The following is an 8300-nucleotide window of genomic DNA, read 5'->3' as shown; positions in this document are numbered from 1 at the left end:
CGGGAGGCGGAGCTTGCAGTGAGCTGAGATCCGGCCACCACACTCCAGCCTGGGTGACAGAGCGAGGCTCTGTCTCAAAAAAAAAAAAAAGAAAAAGAAAAGTGGGTTAGGCAATGTTGTGCACTCCCCTTAAAAACTGCCGCCGTGTTCCCCGACCTGGCAGTGGACGCTCGGAGCCCATTAATCGGTAATATCTGAGAGCGATAAGGAAGGCCGCGGGCGAGCGCGTTGCTCCCGGAGTTTCCCCGACCTGGGATGGCCGATCCCTCGGCGCTGACACCAGCCTCGCCCATGTCTTCCCCGTACGGACCTTCCCAGCAGTTCCCGGCTGAGACTTTCAGAGTCCAAGACAAACTTCGACGAGTGGCAAGGCGGTGACAAATGGAACCAAAATAGAAGGGCTAAAAGGGGACTTTGCCATAGAACCGGGGTCTTTTGTTAGGGTTTTGTTTTGTTCCTCACCGTCTTCCAAACAATGAAGTCCTAGGGGGAGGCTAACCATAATCAAGATTTCAGTAAACATCAGACGCTGGAGAGCCGATCCAGCGACCGAAGCAAAAGATGTTCTTTCCTTCCTGAAACCTGGGCAGGCTGGGGGCAAAAAAAAAAAAAAAAAAATTGCACGCGTTTTTCGAGATGGGGATGACAGTTGTAAGGCCCGTAAGAGACTTGATCCAGTTTTATGCATAAATATTTTCTAGTCCTGCGAAGTCTTTTCCTTTTTTAATCCACAAGTGGCTTCCTTCCCTTTTGTTACCAAGCAACCCTGACGTCATCGCGTTTCTGCGTGCATGCACGTCACAAAATCATTGCTTGTTGATCTCTATTTTAGTGGAAAAATCGTCTCTCTCACTCAGGGTGTCAGGATGGCCGAGTGGTCTAAGGCGCCAGACTCAAGCTACGCTTCCCCGCGCTGGGGATTCTGGTCTCCAATGGAGGCGTGGGTTCGAATCCCACTTCTGACACATGGTTTTTTTTTCCTCTCATTACTTTTGAGGTATCTTGATCTCAGCAGTAGGCATAAACAATTACCAACGTATATTTTTAAGAATCGGCTTTTAAATTTTTCTCAAAGGGATTGTCCAAACTAGAAACATTAAAAGTGGAAGCATCGCGATATTTTTACGAAGCCGCGAGATTTGGGGTAAAAAACGCCTAATAAATGGCAAAGATTACTAGAGGTTGGTGTCTGTGCTGCAATGCGAGATAATCCGGAAGTCGTGGAATTCGGAACCCAGGTAGCTTCCTGCCTCGCCGAGGGAATGGAGAGAAGGGGCTCTGGGCGGATTCTTTTGCCGCTTCTCGACCAGGGGCACACCCTGTGTCTCAGATCCAAGCCCTCCCCTGGATACTTGCTGTAGCACTTTCTTACCAATCTCACAGCCCTGTGGCTCGTGACAGTGCAGTCTCTTTAAAAATCTTACACAGGTCCTCTGCTCTCCTATTTTCAAAACTCATGTAGCCCGTTCTCAAAAATGTCTTTCGTAAACTATGCACATTCACACTCGTTTCGGCATCTGATCATTACCGTTCAGTCAAAATTGAGTACCATTTTAACCACTGAATGAAATATGAAAGCTGTACCTTCCTCTCCCAAATGTAATCACCGTGAAAAATTTATTGCATTTCTTACAGTTCTTTTTTCTCTGCATTCGCATATATGTATAACATTTTGGGGTTTTTTTACAGAAATGTAGTCATACTACTATACATAGGGTTCTATGACATTTTTCACTTAATGTATCTTGGGTTCTTTCCATGTGGAACACTCATTCTTTTCTCTTACAAAATAAATATTGCTGGCCGGGTACAGTGGCTCACACCTGTAATCCCAGCACTTTGGGAGGCTGAGGCGGGCGGATCACCTGAGATCAGGAGTTCGAGACCAGCCTGGCCAACATGGTTAAACCCTGTCCTCTACTAAAAATTAGTCGGATGTGGTGGCGCACGCCTATAATCCCAGCTACTCGGGAGGCTGAGGCAGGGAGATCGCTTGAACCCCGGAGGCGAACGTTGCAGTGAGCCGAGATCGCACCACTGCACTCCAACTTGGGCAACAGAGCGAGACTCGGTCTCCAAAAACAAAAAAGAAAAATATTGCAAATCATTCTATAGCATGGATATAACCACTTCTTTTTTTTAACTCAACATTTAGAATACTTTCAATTTTCGTAATTTAATGAATGATTACTATATGTCAGGAGATGCAGCCCAGAGGATATAGGAGTAAAAATATAAAATTAAAGATGAAGAAAAAAAATTTTTTTCTGCCCATGCGGAGTGTATATTCTAGTTAAACGACTTTGGCTCTGCCTCAGGAACACCAAATTCCAAGATTTCCTTTAAAACTTTTTTTCTTTCTTTTTCTTTTCAACTTATTTCCACATTACAAGATTTCCTTATTTTTCAGGAGAAGAATGTAAATTCTAGATCTAAGCTTAGATCTAAATGTCTAATACAAGCTACTGAAGACTCCTATCTGCATAACCATATATTTCTCTGTCATTACGATCACTCATAACTGTTTAAGTGATTTTAATTTCAATTTTAAAATTATTTTTATTTTTTTCAGCTCCTAGACAGATTAACACATTGATTATTGATTTTAGCCTCATAGAATATGAGACTGGACAGAAGAAAGCTGCTTTATCCAACAATAAAATTCTCAGGAGACATTCATCATAGACATAATCAAGTTGTTCCATTTGAGAAGCAACATTCTGAATTCAGATAGCTTGAACCAAATAGTTTTTTGTTTTTCAGGTTGAGTTTCACTCTTGTCACCCAGGCTGGAGTGCAATGGCATGATCTCAGCTCACTGCAACCTCCGCCTCCTGAGTTCAAGCGATTCTCCTGCCTCAGCCTCCCGAGTAGCTGGGACTACAAGCATGCTCGGCTAATTTTTGTGTATTTTTAGTAGAGATGGGGTTTCACTACTTCACCTTAGGTGACGTGCCGGCCTTGGCCTTCCAAAGTGCTGGGATTACAGGCGTGAGCCACCACGCCCCGCCCCTGAACCAAACAGTTTTAACTACAGTGCTTCCAAACTGTACCAGATTCCTGCCATACTTAAATTAACTGTGGGAAAGTGAGATATGAAATGGAATTTAAAAGCTTATGTCAGGGAAATGAAACTAATTGTCATAAGATTTCTATTGTTACTATTAAATATATAAAAGTTGGCCGGGCGCAGTGGCTCATGCCTGTAATCCCAGCACTTTGGGAAGCTGAGGTGGGTGGATCACCTGAGGTCAGGAGTTCGAGACCAGCCTGGCCAACATGGTGAAACCCCGTGTCTACTAAAAATACAAAAATTAGCCGGGCATGTTAGTGGGCGCCTGTAATCCCAGCTGCCCGGGAGGTTGAGGCAGGAGAATCGCTTGAACCAGGGAGGCAGAGGTTGCAGTGAGCCGAGATCGCGTCATTGCACTCTAGCCTGGGCGACAAGAGTGAGACTCTGTCTCTAAATAAATAAATAAATAAATAAATAAATGTGTATATATGGTATAATATAACATGTTCATGTACAGCTGCTACCCTAATGATTATTTTTTTCAGATGAGCAGATAAGTAGCTTTGATGACTCTAAAAAAAATTACAGTTCCTTTTGCAGAACCAGGTGAGTTGGAAAAAAGAAGATCATATAAGGAGGAGGAGATAGCACCTGTTTCTCCTGTTAATTTCCAGATGAAAAAAAGCAAGGATGCTGCCATAAATTACTTTTCTGAGACTGTTATATTCGATTTTAAAAAGTTGATTTTAGGCTAGGCATAGTGGTTTATGCCTATAATCCCACCACTTTGGTAGGCCGATGTGGGAGGATTGTTGGCATCCAGGAGTTTGAGACCAGCCTGGGCAACATGGTGAAACCCTGTCTCTACTAAAAATACAAAAATAAATAAATAAAAATCATTTGGGCATAGTTGCACATGCCTGTAATCCCATCTACTCGGGAGGCTGAGTCATGAGAATTGCTTGAACCCGGGAGGCGGAGGTTGCAGTGAGCCGAGATCATCCTGCATTCCAGCCTGGGTGACAGAGTATGACTCTGTCTCAAAAAAAAAAAAAAAAAAAAAAAAAAAACTCTTTAAGTCTAATGAGAAAAATTTACAATCTATTCTCTCTGAAGCTTGCTATCTGGAGGTTTCATCTGCATGATAAAAGCTTGGTCTTCACAACCCTTTATCCCATTACTTTCTGTTGATAATAACTCAACCAATTGCCAATTAGAAAATCTTTTAATCTGCCTATGACTTGGAAGCACCCCCACTTTCAGTTCTGCATTTCCAGACCCACTCAATGTATATCTTTTATGTATTGATTGATGTCTAATGTCTCCTTAAAATGTATAAAGCCAAGTTGTAGCCAAAACATTTTGGGCACATGTTCTCAGGATTTCCTGAGGGCTGTGTCACAGGCCATTGTTCATTCACAGACTAAATCTCTTCAAATATTTTACAGACTTTGACTCTTTCTATGGACAACATTAATGCCACCCAAAACAGAAATGTGAGCCAAAGAAGGTAAAAACGCTTATAAACACTTACTCAGATTAATCATTCCTCTTCCTATACGGAAAAGCAAAGGATAGGCGGGAAAAAGGGCTGAAGTAGCTTCTCGATAATTCCAAGAGTCATCTGTGAGTGACACGGGAAAGATAAATTTCCTCTTAAAGAGTAGTTTTCTAGGCCGGGCGCGGTGGCTCAAGCCTGTAATCCCAGCACTTTGGGAGGCCGAAACGGGCGGATCACAAGGTCAGGAGATCGAGACCATCCTGGCGAACACGGTGAAACCCCGTCTCTACTAAAAATACATAAAAAACTAGCCGAGCGAGGTGGCGGGCGCCTGTAGTCCCAGCTACTCGGGAGGCTGAGCCAGGAGAATGGCGTGAACCCGGGAGGCGGAGCTTGCAGTGAGCTGAGATCCGCGGCACTCCAGCCTGGGCGACAGAGCGAGCCTCTGTCTCAAAAAAAAAAAAAAAAAGAGTAGATTTCTGTAACTATTTTTTAACAAAAATTAACTTTTTTTTTTTTTTTATACAGGTTCTCTGTTGTCTAGGCTGGAATGCAGTGATGTGATCACGGCTTACTGCAGGCTCACTGCAGCCTCCACCTCCAGCGCTCAAGCGATTCTCCCACCTCAGCTTCCCAAGTAGCTGGGACATGCACCACCACTTCTGGCTAATGTTTAAATTTTTTTATAGAGATGGGATCTCACTCCTGGCCTCAAGTGATCCACCAGCCTCGACCTCCCAAAGTGCTAGGATTACGTGAGCCACCATGCCCAACCCAATAAACTTTTAAAAAATGTGTCCATATTCAGAGCAATGATCAATTGCATTCCACTGAACATAGTTCATTTGTATTTCTATGGATGAAAATCATTTGGACTATTCTCAATTTTCTGTAATTTGAAGAGTTGTAAGATAACACAAAATCGATGAAAAATGCCCCTGACAAGGTACTCAGGAATCTTTTCTCCCCATTTGAAACTTGTTTACACTTTTTTCTGACAGCATTCACATGAGACATTGATGCGATTATTACCTTCAAAACTGAACACATCCATCCGCTATTCAGCTAATACGATTTCATAGAATTGTTTTTTGCTGTTGTTGTTGTTGTTGTTTTGAGACAGAGTTTTGCTCTTGTTGCCCAGGCTAGAGTGCAATGGCATGATCTCGGGTCACCGAAACCTCTGCCTCCCGGGTTCAAGTGATTCTCCTGGCTCAGCCTCCGGAGTAGCTGGGCTTATAGGCATGCCCAGCTAACTTTGTATTTTTAGTAGAGATAGGGGTTTCTCCATGTTGGTCAGGCTGGTCTCAAACTCCTGACCTCAGGTGATCTGCCTGCCTGGGCCTCCCAAAGTGCTGGGATTACAGGCATGAGCCACCGGGCCCGGCCAGAATTGGGTTTTAGAGTTGAATTTTTTAAACAAAAATTATGAAAAGCTCTTGTTTTGGATTGACAAAACACTAAACCCCAACACAACAGACCAAACCAAAATAGAGTCACTTATGCTAAATGCCATAAAATCAAATTGTCGCTTTAGGGAAACAGGTCCCCCAAACAGACCAGGTTTTCCTAAAAAGAGGAGATTCCAGTCAACCTGAGTCAGATTAACAAAGAAGTCCCCTCTGTTTTAACTCATAAAAATTCTTTGCTTGGCCAAACTTTAGTCAGACTTCTGAACCTTCTCCTAGACCCATCTGTGCACTGCCTTGTAAAATCCATTTAGTAAAGAACCCTGCTAAATCAGTTTAGCAAGAACCCATCATCCTTGATATCTGATCATCCTCATATCTGATGAGGTTCCTCATCCTCCACCATTGGCCAGGTGATGTCTGATCACCCTGGCAGGTCTTCAGCAAGAAACCTGTTAGGTTGGGTTAGCCAGAATTCTGCTTATCCCTGTTGTTTCCTCTTAGTAATTTACCATCCATTGACTCCCACCCTGATCCTTGGCTATACATTTTCACTTGCCCATGCTATGGAGTAGAGCCTGTCAACAGACAAAATTAAAACAACTTGAGTTACAGATCTAATTGTCTTTTATTTGTGATTAATGAATTAGGTCAGCCTCCATTCTACAAAATAGAATGAAAGCTCCTACTTGGCAATAGCAGAACAATGGATTTTGTAAGGTGGGAACAAGAAAACAGAACAATACAGGGGGAAAATGCTGGTTGGTTAACATCAGGTTACTTCAAGTTCCTTTTTTTGTAAGGGTGAAAGGAGAGGGGATTTTCCTGTTAACCTAATTCAGGTTGACTGGCATCTATCTCCTGTGTTCAGGAAACGTTCGACTGTTAGGGGATCTATCTGCTTCCTTAAAGTTTGATTATGTGGCATTTAGCATGAGTGATTCTATTTTGGTTTGGCCTGGTGTACTGGGGCCTAGCACAGGAGTTCAGTCCAAAACAATGGCCTCTTATAATTTTCGTTTAACAAGCCCAATCTCTCTCCGCACTGCAAGACCCCATTACAGTGGTCTCTATACCGATTGCAATGGTCCTGAACACAGTCTTCCCTACTGTGCTTGAGCAACAAGTATCATTGAATAATTTTTTCTTTAACAGAAGTCTCACAAGAAAAGCAACCTGACGTTCATGAATCAGCTATCCCCCACTATTGTTCTGCTTCCTTTCCCCCTTTACAAAACATACTGTTCTACTACTGCCCAGTGGGAACCTTCATTCTCTTTTGTATAATGGATTCATGCCTCATTCATGAATCTCAAATAAAAGTCAATTAGATTTTTAACTGAATTTGTTGTCATTATATCTTTTAACAAATCTGTTAAAAAGTAGAGACTACAGATATCAATCTCACTACATCTCAGCAAGCACCCTCCAACATGAACTAATTTTTTGGCTGATCAGTGTTCTTTTTTTGTTTGAAATAGTAATGGTCATTTATTGAGAAATTCTATGACATTTACATTGTTATATACAAGTGCTTATATGTAAGTTTTCCAATTATTCTTGTAGCAGGACGAGTCACTGACAAGAACCCCTCAGACACCGAGTTGTAGAAGGAAAGGGCTTTATTCAGCAGGGAGCATCTGCAGACTCGTGTCTCCAAAAACCAAGCTCCCCAAGTGAGCAATTCCTGTCCCTTTTAAGGGCTTATAACTCTAAGGGGGTCCGCATGAGAGGGTTGTGATTGATTGAGCAAGCAGGGGTACGTGACTGGGGGCTGCATGCACCGGTAATCAGAACGGAACAGAACAGGACAGGGATTTTCACGATGCTTTTCCATACAATGTCTGAAATCTGTAGATAACACAAGCAGTTAGGTCAGGGGTTGCTTTTTCACTACCAGGCTCAGGGCGTTGTGCTGGGCTGTCTGCCTGTGGATTCCATTTCTGCTGTTTAGTTTTTACTTCTTCTTTCTTTGGAGGCAGAATGGGCATAAGACAATATGAGTGGTGGTCTCCTCCCTTATTCTTATTTGCATTAACTTCAAGGTAATGATGACAAGAAATAAAAGGAGAGAAAAGAGGGTAGATTAATAGGGAGGTTTGAAGTATTAGCCTCAAAATTAATGACTGTGGTAATGTTTTCTGTGAAAACTTCCCTTTTGTTTCTCGCTTTGCTTCCTCATTCTCTCTCTTATAACCGGACACCTCAGTTTTAAAAATCACCCACTTTCTTTTTCTTCCTTTTCTCCCCTCTCACCTCTCCATTCTTTCCCTCTGTAGACCCTACCCTTCGGCAATGCATGCTTATCTAATTATGATCCAGTTTAAGAATCCACAACAGCTAATCTTGAAACAAACGGGCACTTTAGCCCGCCTTG

The 8300-nt window shown here is 42.6% G+C and overlaps 1 non-coding gene across 1 annotated transcript; it reads left to right on the top strand.

The window, feature by feature from the left end:
• The first annotated feature begins 860 nt into the window (after positions 1 to 860).
• On the top strand, positions 861 to 965 carry TRNAL-CAA. The gene is made up of 2 exons: positions 861 to 898; positions 921 to 965. It is a non-coding gene; the product is annotated as a tRNA-Leu (tRNA).
• The last annotated feature ends 7335 nt before the right edge of the window (positions 966 to 8300 follow it).

Source organism: Theropithecus gelada, chromosome 4, assembly GCF_003255815.1.
Source record: "Theropithecus gelada isolate Dixy chromosome 4, Tgel_1.0, whole genome shotgun sequence".
In the NCBI taxonomy this organism is placed as follows: Eukaryota; Metazoa; Chordata; class Mammalia; order Primates; family Cercopithecidae; genus Theropithecus; species Theropithecus gelada.
Note: the sequence above shows the minus strand (reverse complement) of the source record. Positions and strands in the feature narration are given on the sequence as shown.